This window comes from Bemisia tabaci, chromosome 5 (genome assembly GCF_918797505.1).
Source record: "Bemisia tabaci chromosome 5, PGI_BMITA_v3".
Classification (NCBI taxonomy): domain Eukaryota; kingdom Metazoa; phylum Arthropoda; class Insecta; order Hemiptera; family Aleyrodidae; genus Bemisia; species Bemisia tabaci.
Genome location: NC_092797.1, coordinates 32,536,479 through 32,553,453, shown reverse-complemented (window position 1 = coordinate 32,553,453; position 16,975 = coordinate 32,536,479). Strand labels below are relative to the sequence as shown.

Below are 16,975 nucleotides of genomic sequence, written 5' to 3'. Positions count from 1 at the left end.
AAGCGAAAATTATTGTAGCTTCTTACTGTAACTACGGAAGACAGATTTCATTTGTCTTTTCCATAGGCATACTATTGGGCCGTAATGACCGTTCGCCATTATAGTGTAGATCCCTTGTGCTACGCTGAAAGTCTACCTCTATAATATCCAAATCAAACTTTCTATGCACAGATAGGGAGCAAGTATAAGGTACAGAGTTGGGTTGTCATTTTGTTTGGAATCTCCAAGCTTGTACCCACGGCAACCCTCTTAATGTATTAACTCCCTATCTGCGCTTGGAGAGTTTAACTGGAAACGGTGTCCACTAAAACAGGCTGGCCAAAAATCAGTACTTTTTCAGTACATTCCAAAGAAACTCGGTACCTCCTCAAGAGAAAAATTCAGTACTTTTTCAGTACCTCCATTCGACGAAATTCGAAAAATTTCAAAAATTTGAATTTCTCGCTAAGATTGAGACGAAAATGACAAAAATTCCGGACCTTCTTGCGGAATTTCCGCACTTTTCCCGTATTTCCAGACCGCCCTCCAAAAATCAGTATTACTTCTGGACTTGTAGACACCCTGCACTGGATTTAAAGGCCTCAACTTTGAGAGTTTTTTCGAAATTGGGAGTTTGTCTCAGAGAAAACCAACGGCACCATCTTGTTTCTCGCGAAACTTGACAAAGGAGAGCGCACTTAAATCGCGAAGCCCTGATACAAGCAAGATCTCCATTGCTTTAACTACACACGGAGAAAAAAACCTCCCACGGGGACCCGAAGTTTAGGTCATATGGATCTCTGAAGTTTTCGGATTGAGCATCTGAACACTTTAGGTCTCGCTGTCGAGGTTCGGATCACACATCTAAAACTTCAGTTCTTACATCTGAAGTACTTCAGATGTGAGAGCCGGAGTTTTTCGTATGTGAAAACCGAAGTGCTTCAGATGTAAGAACTGAAGTTTCAGATGGGTGATCCAACTCAGCAGCTGGACCTAAAGTGTTCAGATGCTCAATCCGAAAACTACAGAGATCCATATTACCTAAACTTCGGGTCCCACGCACGAAGTTTTTTTCTCCGTGCATGAAGCTAAGGACGAATTTTTCCACGGTTCGGGAGTGCTAAGAAGGAGGCGATTTTCCACCTGTCGGCTCGACTCGGGTGGGGTCATCGTCGTGCGAACCGAGCGGAGGTCTCGAATGGCGGAGAACATACGGCATGCGGTGCCCGCGGACTCATCGGCGGTACGTTGAATTCGGCAATGACCTTGAACTTCCCACGGGTTGCGGGCGCGGGGGGGAGGGGGGCTGCGGGGTCGCGGGGCACGACGACCGACGTCGTCGCGTCTATCGTCGGTGGTCGTCGCGGACGGGGATTCGCCGAGTCGGGAACTTCGCGCGAGCACGAGCGTGCGACTCCTGTGACCCGCCATTTGCATTTACGCTTCGCTTTCCTACGGTGGATTTCCGCCGGACGCCCGTCCGTCGTCCGTGCCCGCGGCGAGACTCCCGTCGGGAAAGCGTCGCCCTTCCCGATGACCCCCGCTGCCGCCGCCGCCGCGAGACTTTTGGCGCAGTGTTTACTCCGGCGCCGCCGCGCCACGCTTGGTCGCTGTTTGTATCTGTCCGACGGACTCGGGGAAATAAAAGAGCGGTAGTGTGGACTGTGGGATGGCCGTTTCTGCCCCCGGTTGGGAATAATTATTACTGGAAATGATTCGAATGCTAGACATTGATCATGGGACAATTTACATAATTATGTTAGATGAGGATGTATTTGAAAACGGAAGAGGATGAAGAAGAAGAAGTAATGGAAGAAGAGGAGGAAGAAGAAAAGGATGGAATGGAAGGAGGAGGAGGAGGAGGGAGATGCAAGAGGAGGAGGAGGAGGAGGGGGAGAAGGAGGAGGAGGAATAGAAGAAAAACAGGGAATGGAAGGAGGAGGAGGAGGAGGAACAGAAGAAAAACAGGGAATAGAAGGAGGAGGAGGAACAGAAGAAAAACAGGGAATGGAAGAAGGAGGAGGAGGAGAAACAGAATAAAAACAGGGAATGGAAGAAGAAGAGGAGGAGGAGAGGGAGGAGGAGGAGGAAGAGGGGATGGAAGTAGATGAGATGATGAGAGAAGAAGAGGGGATGGAAGAAGAAGAATAAGAAGGAAAAAGGTATGGAAATAAAAGAATGAATAGATGATGAAAAAGACGAGGAAGAAGGGGAGAAAAGTAGGAAAATAAGAGGATGGAGAAGAGCGATGAAGAGAGTGATAAAAATTATAATGATAAGAAAGAGAAGAAAAACGTAATGATGGGCAGAGGGGAGAAAAGGAAGAAAAATTATAGGAAGAACAACAAGGAGTGGGAGAGGAGAGAAAGAGAAGTAGAAGATATAAGAGCGACATACGAAGAAAGTTAAGTGGAAAAGGGAAAGGAGGAAGAAGATGGAAACGGAGGGAGGAGGAAAAATGAGAGAAGATAGATAAGAACAATGAGATGAGGAGAAGAGGAAGAAACGCGATCCCGAAAATATGTTTTTTATTGGAGGAGGTTTGAGAACTTCAAAATGCTTATAACGCGTGTTTCCTTTTCGCTACAATCGTTCGGTAAACGGTGATTGCGTGGACAGGGGCTTTCTATTCAGAAACGGGACCAATTATTTTAAAATTAGGTGAGATTGGTGAGAGTTTATATGCGTGAATAAGCGTAAAGATAAATTTGATTTTACTGTTGTGCGACTGCGTCCTTCAATCCTTCAAAGTGTAGGGCAGTAATTAATCCTTGGAAGCTCCATTGCTATTCTTCATGTATCTTTTCGTAAATTGAACACTGCCGCGACGCGATATTAAATGAGGATGGAATTTCTCGTCTTTCTTCACTTTAGGAGGATTTTTCCCATTCAGAACAAAGAACGAGAGAAAGGTCAAATGAAAAAGGGGAAAAGAACGGATATCATGACGAAATATAACTAAGTAACAAAACCTAGCCACCAATTAAATTTCAACTTCAGATACCGTTAAACGACTCTCATGAGCTCATCGCCCTCTTCCACAAAGACCGGATTTTAATTCACCACGAGGAATTCATTCGGAAGATCGCCGCTCTAAAACTCTCCCACTTCCTTTCTTCGTTGGCCTCCAACACGAGTCAAAGCCTTACTAGCACACTTCCAAAGCTCTTCAAGAACTTTTTCGCCGCAAAAATAAGGGTGCTTTCTTCCGGCGATGATGGTTTTTTCGAGACAAAACACATAAAATCTTGCATGCTTGAGATCGCCTTTCGTGGGTTAGAGAATTGTATCTACTTTTGTTCCTGAAGGATATTGTACTGAAATTTACAGTGATTATGGGACTTTCAAGCGTGGATATTGAAAGTTTCGGATTTTAGGTATCATCTAGGCATCATCAGCTTTCGTTTGCAACAAAAATCAAGAAAATCGGTCCATGAGTTCTTCAGAATTAAGGATCACAAGGTTTTGACTCTTACATTCTTGTTAATAAAGATTATGTCGGTTTAAAAAAAAAAAAAAAAAAAAAAAAAAAAAAAAAAAAAAAAAAAAAAAAAAAAAAACCTAGGTACTATCATTTGAAGGTCCAGAAGCTGCCGCATAGAATCCTGGGCGTAAAGTGTTGAAAAAAATTCATTAAATGTTTCTTCTCGAGTTTTTTTTCCATTAAAGTACTTGCGCTTTCAAACAACCCATGCAAACATATTCACTACATAATTTTGTATTGCCAAGTCACGAGGAAAATCCCTATACTTGGAAAACTCTTTCACTGGTACAAGAAGTCGCTCATTTTTTCAAATACGTAGAAAACGAATGAATGAACGAACAACCGAATCGAATAAACAAAAATAAACAACAGAAAACAGGATGCATCGTTGATAAATTTAATTCAAGGTATCGGCGCAAATAATCTCGCTTATTATCAGGGGCCTTGACTGAGAGTCCACGGCTCAAATTTTAATGATCCCCTTGTTTCCCGAGCGCAGGGGGTACGAAGCTAATATTTGCGAGCAGGAGCACGAGTGGAAAACAATTAAGGTGAGAAAAATAGGTTCATAAATCTTGGAGAGCTCCGATAAAACCCGCGAAACGGAGACGCAAAACATACGTTCATGCGCAGCGTGCGACGCAACTCTCGCCACAACACGAAGCGCCACCTCGACGTCATCGCAACGCAGCCGTGCAGCACAGTGGATCGAGTCGATTGGAGAAGTCGGACATGAAATTTTTGACTAAAACTGCAAATTTGTATGTTTATTTCGTCACATTATAAACTTAAAGGAGTGTTTCCACAGGATTGCCACAGTCAGGGAATATCGAGAAAACCGGGAAATGGCAGGGAATTTAAAAAAGTCGGGGAAAACCGGGGAATGTCAGGGACAATGACGAAAATATCAGGGAAATTTTGTTTCCTAAATCACCTTCATTAGCTTTCTAGAATGGGTTTGAGGTTTCGAACAACAACTTTTGCCTGAGAGCCAATTTCAATTATGGCCACTTAATTATTCGTCATAACTTTAATCGTTAGGGAATGTCACCAAAATGTGTCAGAGAAATCAGGGAAATGTCAGGGAATTTCATTTTCCAAATTCCGTGGCAACCCTGCCCTGAAGCAAATTTCACGAGGAAACCAATGGAACCACATTTAGAACCTCAAATGTTTGTATAGGCGGAGTTATAATCGGTTAAGTTTCCGAATTTTGGCCGACGACTTCTCCTATTGACTCGATCCACTGTGCGGTCGTGCTGCTGCGAGCGAACGCGCGAAAACACCAATAAAAGCGCGGGAAGGAGTAAAATAAATTTCAAATTTAATTTGGTTCCGCGCATTGTTGCCTAGCGATGCTGAAAGGGCCGAACCGTTCGTTCAGAATGGTTTGATTCGTAAGGAGACATGTCATTTCTCGGAGACGAGGATGCATTGCGATGCCGCGCTGGAATATGGACTGCGTTAAACAGAAAGGAATCGAGTCACATCAGCTGTTGACAAATTTAACTGGGCAATTTAATTATTGACATGAAAACTGTTGTGAAGATTTTTTTGCAAGTTTTAGTAAATTTTCTGCATAGTACGAAGCTAATCCTCTAAAATTGCCAATAACTGATGTGGCTTGGTTCCTTTCAACTAAATATGGTCATAAATTCTCAAACTTTTCCCGCCCAGCGTTCAGCGAGTTTTCACGTTATAGTTCTGCAAGATCAAAAACAAATATGAAGGCGTTGATGTGACCGAGTGACCTTCGGAATGTTGCGCTATTTGAGTGATGGATCGACATCAAAATGGACCACATTTTGCAACTAGGAACTAAAATTTCTGGCTGACCCAAAAAACCCCTAACTGGTGGCTGCCAACGATTTACCACATCGCCTTTAAAAATTCAAGTATGCTCTACCTCAACACCGCAGAGCAGCACAAAAGTCATCTACTCGAAAAAATGCCATTGGCGGATCCAGCAAAGTGGCAACAGTGTCTTTTCTCCGTTTCAACCTATGGAAGTATATCTATCCTTGGAAGGGCCAGGTGCTCCCATAAGAATCGATTATTTAGCATATATTTAAATGGAGGAAATCCGGTGTTGCCAAATTGCTGGATCCGCCTTTGAAAAATGTATGTATGATCCCGACGATCCCGTACTTCAAATACAGGTAGACACTTGTGGTAGACTTCGCAAAGGATTAGTCCTTAGCGCTGTCTCCATTCGTCAAAATGGCGTCAAAATGGAAGCTCAGAGTGAATCGATTTCAACGATGAGTGTCTCAAAGTCGGGACTTGATGCGATTGATGAGTGTTGCAACTCAAAATAGAGCGGCGCGACTCTTTCTTGATCAACAATCGCGAACAGATCGTATTGATCGATTCACTTTGAGCTTCCATTTTGACGCGTGGACACAGGGCTCTTCATCACCTAGCACTAACTAGGACTTCAGAAGAGAACCGATGGCTTTGGCAGTAGGGTGATGCAGGGCCGGATTCACCTACTTGCCGCCCATGGGCCGCCCCTTCTCATTCGTTTTGAAACACCGATACAAACCATCAAGTGAACGTTTTGGAGGAGGAGGGGTGCATAAGACGCGTTTACTCGCGTTGGGCACATTTTTGGTAAAAGCCCTGTCAACACTAGCAACAGTTCACGGAACTTTGTGCGAAAATTAAGTTCCGTAAACCTATCTCTGTGTGGATGAGGCCTTTCATTTATAAGAAAAGAACGAACAAATAATGAAAGTTTAAACATGAATGTGGTTTAATATTTTTAATTTCTGCCACAGCGCCAACCGCACTGTGTTTGGCGCAATGCGTGAAGTATCTCTTCAGTCTTGTAGGCGCTATGCGTTTCACGCGCCGATCGCTGCTGACCGCGCTACGTTTGACGCAATGCGTGAAGTATTCATAGGGTCTTGTAGGCGCTAATACGTGTTTCATGCTGACCGGTGCGCCGAGGGCTTCTCCTTCCCATCTCAAGTCCTCGTCATCGTTGCTCTCTGCGCCGCGCCGCGCCGCGCCGCTCCGGGCCAAATTGCGTGTTTGGATTCTCTCTCAACTTCTGTCTCTTGTATCACCGAAAGACGAACAAATTAGAAATTACTATACTTTAACTCTCAGGAAATGAGAGCTTTTTTTGCCTTTTCTCGTTTATAATTTTTCTTCTGAATCAGATTTTTTTCTTGATACTTACATTTGAAAAAAATTACAACATTTGCCGCCCCCCTAAATTTGCCGCCATGGGCCGCTGCCCATGTGGCCAACCCCTTAATCCGGCCCTGGGGTGATGGGATCCTAATGGTGCAGCATACGACTGCAGAACAGAGTAGGGATCCAACTATAAGAGAAGGATCCACCGTTGACCAACTCGGCTCAAATTACAGCAACAAAGGAGGATTAGGACGCAGAAAGAACGGGATCAGGTCAGGTTAAGCCAGTTCAGAGGTCGTTCAAAGGTCTCGTCACACGTGTCGGGAGGTCAAGCAACTGATTAATTCGCTCATCGAGTCCGGACACTCGGATGAGTTGTTTGCGTCAAACGCTTGGCGGTCACTTCTCGCTCGCTCGTCGCCCATGTTGTTTTCGCGACGCTCGAATGTTTTCGATCTCGTCGCGGGTCATCCCGCTCGGAGGGATTGTGGGAGAAGCGAGGGTGGGGCGGGGGTTCGCCGATTGACTCCAATTTAAATAGGTCAGCGCGGAAAGGAGCTGTTCGGTAGAAATAGGTCACTGGAAACGCAACAGTCCCTGGGCAAAACAGGGATGGGGAGGGGGCTCTGTTTACAGCCGGGTTCACCGATGCATTTTCGCGCTGTGCAAGTGCAACTCGCACGGCGCACGGTGGAGCGAGTCGATGGTGGAGGTCGGACGAAATTCGGTAACTTTAAACGCTTATGACTCCGTTAATACGAAACTTTGAGGTTCTTAAAGTGATTCCATTAGTTTCCTCGTAAAATTTCCTGTGGTAAGTACCTATTGAAATTTAAAATGAGACGAAATAAACATCAAAATTTGCAGTTAAAGTCGAAAATTTCGTGTCTGACCTCTCTGATTGGCTCGATGCACTGTGCGGTACACAGTTTCTAGGTTAGCGGGCACTAACGATAATGGACGAAAAAAGACTGAAAGGGGGTGAGAAAACTTGAGTTGCAGTTTGGATTTAAAGTCGCGATCGGTAACGTAAATCAGTTTTACAAAGTGGGCCTGAACTCGGTAGAAAGACAAATTTTACGGACTTCTTGGCTTACGACTATTCTAGCACGCTTCTTGTCTCGAAGAACGAAAACTGGACCACATACAAGCATATCATGCCCCGTTCGTAAATCATGTATCACTCTCTGGATGATGGAGGAGTTCACAAGAGATGCAATAGTGAAGTTGCCAAAATAAGCTAACAATAAGTTCACGAAAGCGCTCAGTGGTAAATAAAAAAATGTTCATCAGAAATCGGTTATACATCTCTGAGGCTTTATTTGAATGTATTCCAGGTGATATCAAAATAATACCTATCCAAGTCTTTCAACTTTAAAATCCGGAATATTTACTTTTCAAAAAATACTCGACAGTGAGCGTGCTAACTCATCAAGCTTTTAGATTTCTGCCCCCGTAAATCTGTGTCAATAACATTCACTAACTATTTTCGGTTTGAGAACGGTCCCAATGCTAGCACGGAACGATGGTTTCAAATATACGAAAAATATTTAAGTCTTGCGAATAATTTTTGTGGAAAACCATTCATGTGTACACCCGTATCTCAGTTGATCTTCCCTGTGACAATATGCTTACCTTTTAAGGTATTTATGTTATGAACATACATTCTACATTCTAACTTCCGATTATCACCACCACCATCACCATAATTACTGAACAAGTTGTCCACATAGAAATCGTGCAATAATAATAGCAGGTTGAATTTCAAATTTTCATTATATATTCTTTAACTTCTTCAGTTGATTCGGATACTTAATGGATTTACATATATCGACGATGAGGCCAATTCATGAATAACAAATACTGAATTCCAAATTCAATCCCGACTCGGTGATCACAAATATTTAAAAAACGTGAATGAGAAATTCATTAACTTTTGCTTGTGAGCAATGTCATAGCTAAACCTACCAAATATTAATGAGAGGATTTCACATTCTTTTTCCTAACGTTATCCATCCTTTCTTTAGATTGACCGTTCTAATTTAAATTTATCGGAAAATTGACCGTGATCCTAATTCAGAATCTCTTACCATAATTTCACCGTGTCTGAAAACGAGTCGAACGCATAATTCAAGGGAAACGGTAACTAATAATTATCATTTTTAACTGGTCTGTATTAATTTCTTCTTCTAGCTCTTCTAAGTCCCTAAGTGTTCATCAAGTCGTGTCTAGGAACGAGCATTAGGTGACGCACACTTTTCAATCTACAGTAATTTTAAAATGTCGGGATTGGGGTCATCATAAAATGTTTACTTATGACGCAGAAAACGAAATCGCTGGACTTAAATGTGTGATAACGTAGTTAATGTACTCAAACCGTGGAGGGAAGCACCATAATCGTACCATGGCTGCGTGTAATGCAAATAAGTGCTCACCTGCGAACATAAAAAAACAAAAATCAGTTAAAAATAACAACGGAAAAAACTGCTGCATGTCAACAAAATTGACGCACGGCTATAAAATTATAATCACCTACATATTTGATGACAAAATTATCCTCCCAGCGGCTTGCGCAAATATTACGGAGAGGAAGAAACCTCGGTTATTATCCTATAAGTTCTATTGGTAGTAGACGCTTTTTAATTTAGATGACTGAACTGATGATCGCATGAACTGACCTACTCAATTTCTCAGAAAATAAAAAAAACCTGTTCTTAAGTTTTTTTTTAAAAAAAAAAGTCGAGCGGACATTTGCAACGTTTTTTTCGGATTTACGTATTTTTCGACATTAGCTGCCGATATGAACCTAACTTGTTAAGTTCACCGAACTGAAGGTAAGTCCTGTCAACCGAGGATCAGTAGTGTGGCGATTCTTGAAAGTTGGCTACAATGTTATACCTCTGATTGAATGTGTATAAAACAATCGATTGTTGATGAAACAGCTTGCCGCGCCTAAAATCGATATTTTTACTGGATTTAATTGGAGGAAAAACAATGCTGCCAACTTTCAAGTATTGCCACTGCACTTGGCAGGAACAACAGAGTAGCAAACTTGGAAAATCGCCGATGCCGAAGAAGTTAATTCGCACGAGTGAGGGCTTAGTCCTCCGAACCGAAAAGCGCCCGCTAAACTTGAGTTTTTTTTTCGTTAGTTCATTATTGGTTCATGGTTTTTTCTCCGTATGTCGGAGTTGCAGTCGGTTATTCGTGCGTTGAGATGGACGCGGACGCGGGCGACCAGATCCTGTCTCATAAAGCCACGGTTCCACAGACAGCTCACGAAGTTGGCCTAGCGTAACAAACCGCTCGGCTAATTTGCGCGTGATCCGTTTCGAATCGCCTATTTTTTCAGTGGCAACAGGCAGGTACGAGACAAAACAGCAGGATGAAGGAAATGTCAAGATATACAGCAAATTTAGTTGAAGTGCTGGTTTCACTTCAAATTTTTGGCCAAGAACGGATCCATTTCTGCTGAAAGCATTGAAAAAAAAAAAACACATTGGATCTAGAGTCCAGACTCTTAAAAAGATCGACAAGAAAAAATACTCTAGATTCAATCAGATCTAAGCTTATATCAAGAACCAATTAAGCCTCTTAATTTGAGCGGATTTCCTTTTGATTTAAGCTTAAATCTGATTGAATCAAGAGTATTTTTCCTTGTCAATGTTTTCAAGAGTCTGGACTCAAGATCCAATGTGTTTTTTTCCAGTGAGGGTAATTTAACTGTTCATTTCTAAAAAATCTCTGCAGCAACCTGAAATAGACCGCGTTGAACAGTAAGAGACCAAGTCACATCAGCCAATTTTTATCTCACGAAGAATATTTTTACAAAGGATCGGTTGAGTAGATTCTTCTGAAAATTTCAAAAAAAAAAAATCCTTGGTGAAATTGGGAAGATTTTAAAACATTTCCTTGGTGACACGAGGCAAATTTCCTGAAATTTTCAAAAGAACCAGTGCAACCGTTCTCCTGTTGGGAGAAAAGTTGTACAATGAGATTTGGCAATAACTGATGTAACTTACTGCTTAACCGTGCTCGATTGAAATGCCAGTATCGGAACGCGAATATTTGACTGTCCCATTTAACTAATCGAACGCAATACTTGGCGTTCGGTCGTTCTTAAAACGTTTACAAACTATATTTTTCGAAAAGGAAATGCTGTGATGAGGATGGATCCATTTTCCCTTAAAAAATAAAACAAAAACCTGTACCTCAGCAATTTTTTTTTGTTGGTCACTTTCGGTTTAGATTCACCTTGAAATCATTAAACCTGTTCGCGCTGTTGAAGGGAGATGTTGCAAGTGTGAGGAATTTGCGATTTGACTATTGATTCTTATGTAAATGTTCGCAAGAGACACGATGGTGCCACTGGGTTTCTCTGAAATCAACTCCCAAGCTCAAAAAAAGCTCTCAAGTTGAGGCCAAAATGGAGGGGATATCCCGCGCTATCCTGAGAGTCCACGTCTCACATAAAGACAAACTCTCCATGCAAAGATAGGGAGCAAATACATTAGCAGGATTGTCGTGTTTTCAGTTTTAAGTCCCCAAATAAAGTGTCAGCCCTGTCAATGCATTTGCTCCCTAACTTTGCATGGAGAGTTTGTCTTGATGTAGACGTGGACTCTCAGGGTAGGGTGGGATGTCCCCTCCATTTTTGCCTCAACTTGAGAGCCTTTTTTGAGCTTGGGAGTTGATTTCAGGGAACACTATCGTGTTTCTAGCGAACTTTCACATAAGAATCAACAGTCAAATCGCAAATTCCTCACACATGCAACATCTCCATTCGGAGGTTCAACTTCGCGTCGCGCGCTGCTTGTGGAGCCGTGGCTTCGGCGTCATCGTAATCAGCCGGCAGATGACGGATCGTCGTAAGATTTCTATGAAAACTAGCGAGAGTCGAGCTGTCTCGACGTTTTCGCTGAAGATTCCGTCAATTTTCTCCGATCCCGGGAGAAACGTTTCGTCACGCGATGCGCCGCACGGTGTGTCAAAACCCCAATCTAGCTGCTCAAAACCCCCCTTATGTCAAGTCAACAAATGGTGTTATTTATGGTCAGAGTGGGTCCACAGGCACCCACTGGTTACGTATCTATCATGGTTATCACAAAAATAAATTTTTTGGTCGCTAAAATGATAGGGATTGCAGCCGGTAAACCTCCAGCCTCAATCTCGCCATCAGGAGTGGTGCCACTGTATTGATTTTTTTTAGAGTACTTTGTGGCGAAAAAGGGTCATTTCTGGATGAAACGAGATGCCAAAGGCCAGAGAAAGGAAATATGACCGTTGATTTCTCCAAAATCATTATTTAAGTATTATAATTGCTCATTGAAAACAGTGCCCAAGACCGTTTACTTTTCCTGGCTTTAATAGTGCCGCAAAAGCGCGGAACTACACGGAACACCATGAAACTTATATGAGAGTGTTCAGAAAACTATCTAGATTTGAAATGTCTTTAGTTTTACTGCTACCTTCCGCAACCTTGCGAATAAGAGCACATTTTGTTCGGCGATTCCTAGTGTAAAAGCGTGCGGGCGGCGTTTTGCGATCTCCTCCTACAGGCTGTCGCAGGTGAAGTGAGACGGAGGCAGCATCTCACCACGCGCGCTCGGTCCCCTGATTTGAGTGAGCCTTATCATGAGGCTTTTCACCGCATCAGATAAGACAGTGTGGTGGCTCAGTTGATTGCTTCTTTCATTATTACTTGCATGATCGGGGTTCAAATCCCGAGCAGACCAATTTTTTGAAATTTTATTTTCTATTTCATTACGATTTTCCCATTATCTATACTGTCATGGAAGGGGGAGGGGAGTCCTCATAAATACAAAGTTGCATCGTATTTTTAACAAGTTTCTTGTATGATTTGAAACAGACTTTCTTATTTATTTCTAATGAGGAAAGGTTTCGGACATGGTTTATGAAACGTAGGAAAATGAAAAGGAGGGGGGGGGGGGGGGGGCTCGCCGAAATTTTCCTTTACTGGCAAACATTTTGAAAATATTATCTTTGACTTATCACTTAGAGTTGCCGAAACGTATCATTTTAATAATATGGAATTCATATTTCTTTGGATGGTCAAATGAGAAATTCGCCATTTTGAAATGGAATGCATAAGCCCAAGACATCCTCCAGGACTTATTTTGGATCGGAAAACACAATTTGACTAATTTTTGGGGTTCATCAGGTCACATAAGGCGCCTAAAACTTAGTTGGAATTTTACGATTTTTACATGAGTTGAACAGGATTTTTAGATAGCCGCCATTTTGAAAATTTTGATGACTAAGTTTTGAAATTTTAGGTGAACCTTCTTCAAGCTTACACTAATGCCTGTGCGAAATTTGGTGGTTATCCGACCAAATTTAGAGACGTGAAGAGGTTTTGAGCAGCTAGATTGGGGTTTTGACACACTGTGCGCCGGCCGCGGCATCAGACAGCGTCATGCAGGAAACTCTCCACGCTGAATCAACGTTGAAACACATCAAGTCCATTCGCTGAGGACCCCTGAACTACATAGGAATCCCTGTATTCTACGGCTCATCAGATTATGCGCACGTTCGATTTGAACGTTCAAATGCTGCGGGGATGACAGGCTTCGAGTCAAGCAAGAAGAATGGACAGACGTCTACTCATTAACAATGGATGCTAATCAATGCAAGTTCTTTTATACGCGATTCCTTCTCGAGGCTCCATTAACTCTCTGCAAAAATCGAAGGCCTTAGAATTTCAGTTAACAACGGCCAAGCGGGTTTCTACGCTTACAGTCAAAAGGGTCTGATAAATGAAAGTGATCAGCGTTAGATCCGACGCTTGACCTAAATATCATATTTATGAGGTCTCCAACTTCCCAAATTTTCATTTTTTTCGCGTATAGTTCCACCAGGGTGTTCAGTGTCCACTAAAACAGGTTGACTAAAAGTCACTACTTCTACAGTACTTTTTCCGTACATTCCCAGGGCATTCAGTACCCCCTTGACAGAAAAATTCGGTACTTTTTCAGTACCTCCAATTGACGAGATTCGAAAAATATCAATGATTTGAATTTCTCGCTCAAATTGCGACAAAAACGACAAAAAAATCCGGATTTTTCGCGGAATTTCCGCATTTTTTCAGTACTTCCGGACCGCTCATAAAAAATCAGTACACTGGAAAAAAAACACATTGGATCTAGAGTTCAGACTCTTGAAAACATTGACAAGAAAAAATACTCTTGCGATTCAATCGGATTTTTGCTTGAATCAAAACAAAATCCGCTTAAAGTAAGAGGTTTGGTTCTTGATTTTAGCTAGATTCTGATTGAATCAAGAGTACTTTTTCTTGTCGATGTTTTTAAGAGTCTGGACTCGAGATCCAATGTGTTTTTTTTTTCCAGTGTACTATTTCCGGACTTGTAGACACCCTGTTATCATATTCTTTCTTTTCTCTTTCTTCTCCTGACTTTCCAGAGTCCTAATCAAACATTATGCTGAAATTCATGCGATCTGAGTCTGTTAGAACAGGGTTGAGACGACATTCGTTTCGGTGGCAGAAGTCACTATCGATTTCTGAAGAATCTAAGGACGTGTCCATGATAGAACGAGTTTGAACAGCGATGCTAAAGGTGGGAATACTGAATGAGACACGTTGCGTCGACGGAAGTTCGAGCAGGGAACATCGAGAGACACCTGCAGGAAAGAAGTCTATTATTAAACGCGTCAACCAGTTGGTTCACGGACAAAAAACGTCTCATATCGATGACACAGAGACTTGCACTTGCAAATCCGAATGACCGGTTTCTACCTTCCCTTTTCCGATTCTAATTCTATTTCAGTCACTTTTGATTAAAGTCCCCAAGTGATGGGATTGTCATTGCATTTATTTATTTGGGGACTCTAAAAGTGAAAACACGGCATCACTGCTGATGCATTTGCTCCCTATTTTTGCATGGAGAGTTTGTCTTGATCTCTTGATGTGGAGGTGGACTCTTAGGATAGCGTGGGATATCCCCTCCATTTTGGCCTCTTTTTGAGAGCTTTTTTTGAGCTTGGGAGATGATTCAGAGAAAACCAGTGGCACCATCGTGTTTCTCGCAAACTTTTACATACGAATCAATTGTCAAATCGCAAATCTCTCACACATGCAACATCTCTATTCTGCTGTAAACAAAATATATAACTCTTATACTTTATGATTCGAATGAGGTAATGCGCTGCTAACAATATAGTACATAGATTAACTTTTGTCAGTTCAACATTGTGTGGGACGTATCGACGACACTTATTTGCAAATCCATGAATATATTTGATATCGGCTGGTGCTTGAGTTGACGCTTCATAAGTCTCGGTCATTGGATGGATCATTGCGTAACAAGCACGAACTTCAAAACGATGGCTAAGCTGAGATAGATAAAGGTTATGTAAAGTGAACTTTCTCTCAAATTCAGGTTGACTGCTGAAACGCCCACGCTCCTCACTGTATAAAAGCTTGCGCTTCAGCTACTGGTTGGCCTCATGGCCTGTCTTTCCCCGTGTTCTCGTTCACAGCTCGATGCTGCAGCTTGTCATGAGACTGAAACGAATGGATTGACAGCTTGATAGACTGATCAATCAGAGCGTTGCTCAAGTATTATCTCAACTTCCACAATGTTTACGATTCTGCATCGCAAAGTAGAGGGGTTCTTACGCATTTACCGTCGAGAGAATTTGCAAGTGTCTGAAATTTTATGAATTTCGTGTTCAAGTGGAAAATACTGCACTGGAGAAAAAACACATTGGATCTAGAGTCCAGACTCTTGAAAACATTGACAAGAAAAAGGACTCTTGATTCAATCAGATTTACGCTTAAATCAAAAGGAAATCCGCTCAAATTAAGAGGCCTGGTTCTTGATTTAAGCTTCAATCTTATTGAATCAAGAGTATTTTTTCTTGTCGATGTTTTTAAGAGTCTGGACTCTAGATTCAATGTGTTTTTTTCCCCAGTGTGAGTGAACTGAATACGAGGATACCCTTGGTTCATGAATTGAACGATTATTGGAGGAGGTATAACAAAATGATCTATTCTGCTAAAATATGTATGTTTAAATGTGAAATGCCGCCAGACGACCAATTCTTAAAATCAATGCCTATTATCTAAGAATTTAATAGTACTTCATCAAACATCGCACTTCTGGGTAAAAAAAGAGCGCGATTCAGAAAAACTTGAAATTCCGTTTTACTACGACGAGGTGGTTTTTTGAGCGACGCGCATATTTTACTTTTCCACCATCATTATTAAAATTGACAATTCAGGCAAAAATTTCGTTTATTTCGGAGGGTGCCGGATTCTAAGATTTAAAAACGTTTAAACTGCACGATTGAAAGACCGAAAAGATACATGTTTTTTGGCCTCGAGGCTCTTTTCGGGAACTAAAATTAGGTTTCCGCATGTTAATTCAACGCATAAAAACGCATGTTATGGAATAACATGCACTAAAAACTTTTTCAATTCACCAAATACTGTCGGCTGCATTACTTTTTTGTTTCCTGTATTTTTTTCTTTCTTACGATCTTTTTCCGAAGTGGTGTACTTTCCGTAATATGCGACTCAAATGCATTGGATGTCTGTTAGAGAGAGACTTAATTTTCTGCAGCCAATTCTACTCCCTTGTCTGTTCGATTGAGATAGTATGCCTAGAATTAGTAATCATTGCGCAAGCGTGAAAATAATGAAGGTTGCATGTGGCGCAAGGAGATGAATGGAAACAAGGGCAAACTACATTTTTGGAAATCGCATGGACGAGTAGTGGAGGCCACAGCTCATTGGTCGCAACAAGCCGCAGCGTATATAGCCGCTCCCATGATGTGCATTGATGCACATATACCGCATTCTGGAATCTAGCGATAAACTGCCTTTAAAGCAGAATGGATATGAATAAACTGGAGACGTAGAATCCTGAAAAAACCCAGAACTGAAGGCTTGTCTGGCCTAAAGCATTACTTTTGGCGATCAACACCCATCGCTGAATAATAAAAAATAAAGCACCACAACAAATGCTTATTGTTTGTTAAAATTTTACGCAGGGTACAATGGGCGTATTAACACTTCCTAAATTCCTTCAGAGTCATTTACAATCAAAATGTGCCTAAGTACAGTTCAATTTCACTCGGCAGATGAGTCAAAGTTGACCTTATTTGCGGGGCTTGGAGGACAAGGCGCATAAGGGCAGTTTTTGCTTTTCAAGAAATACGTGTTAGAAGTTTCGAAATTATATTGATCCTTACGGCGGAAAGAGAGTTCAAACTGACTTTTGGTTGCTTAAAAATTGGAATTTGGGAGCGAATGTTTCACAGAATGTGCACTAAAACAAGTTTCACTTGAAATCATGAATATCTCATTTTTTTCAAGTACTGAACTTA

General features: G+C 41.8%; 1 protein-coding gene across 1 annotated transcript in view; it reads right to left on the bottom strand.

Moving 5' to 3' along the window:
* Ypel (Yippee-like) overlaps positions 1-16,975 on the bottom strand; it is a 134,158-nt gene that overhangs the window by 96,950 nt on the left and 20,233 nt on the right. The gene's annotated exons all lie outside the window — the stretch shown is intronic.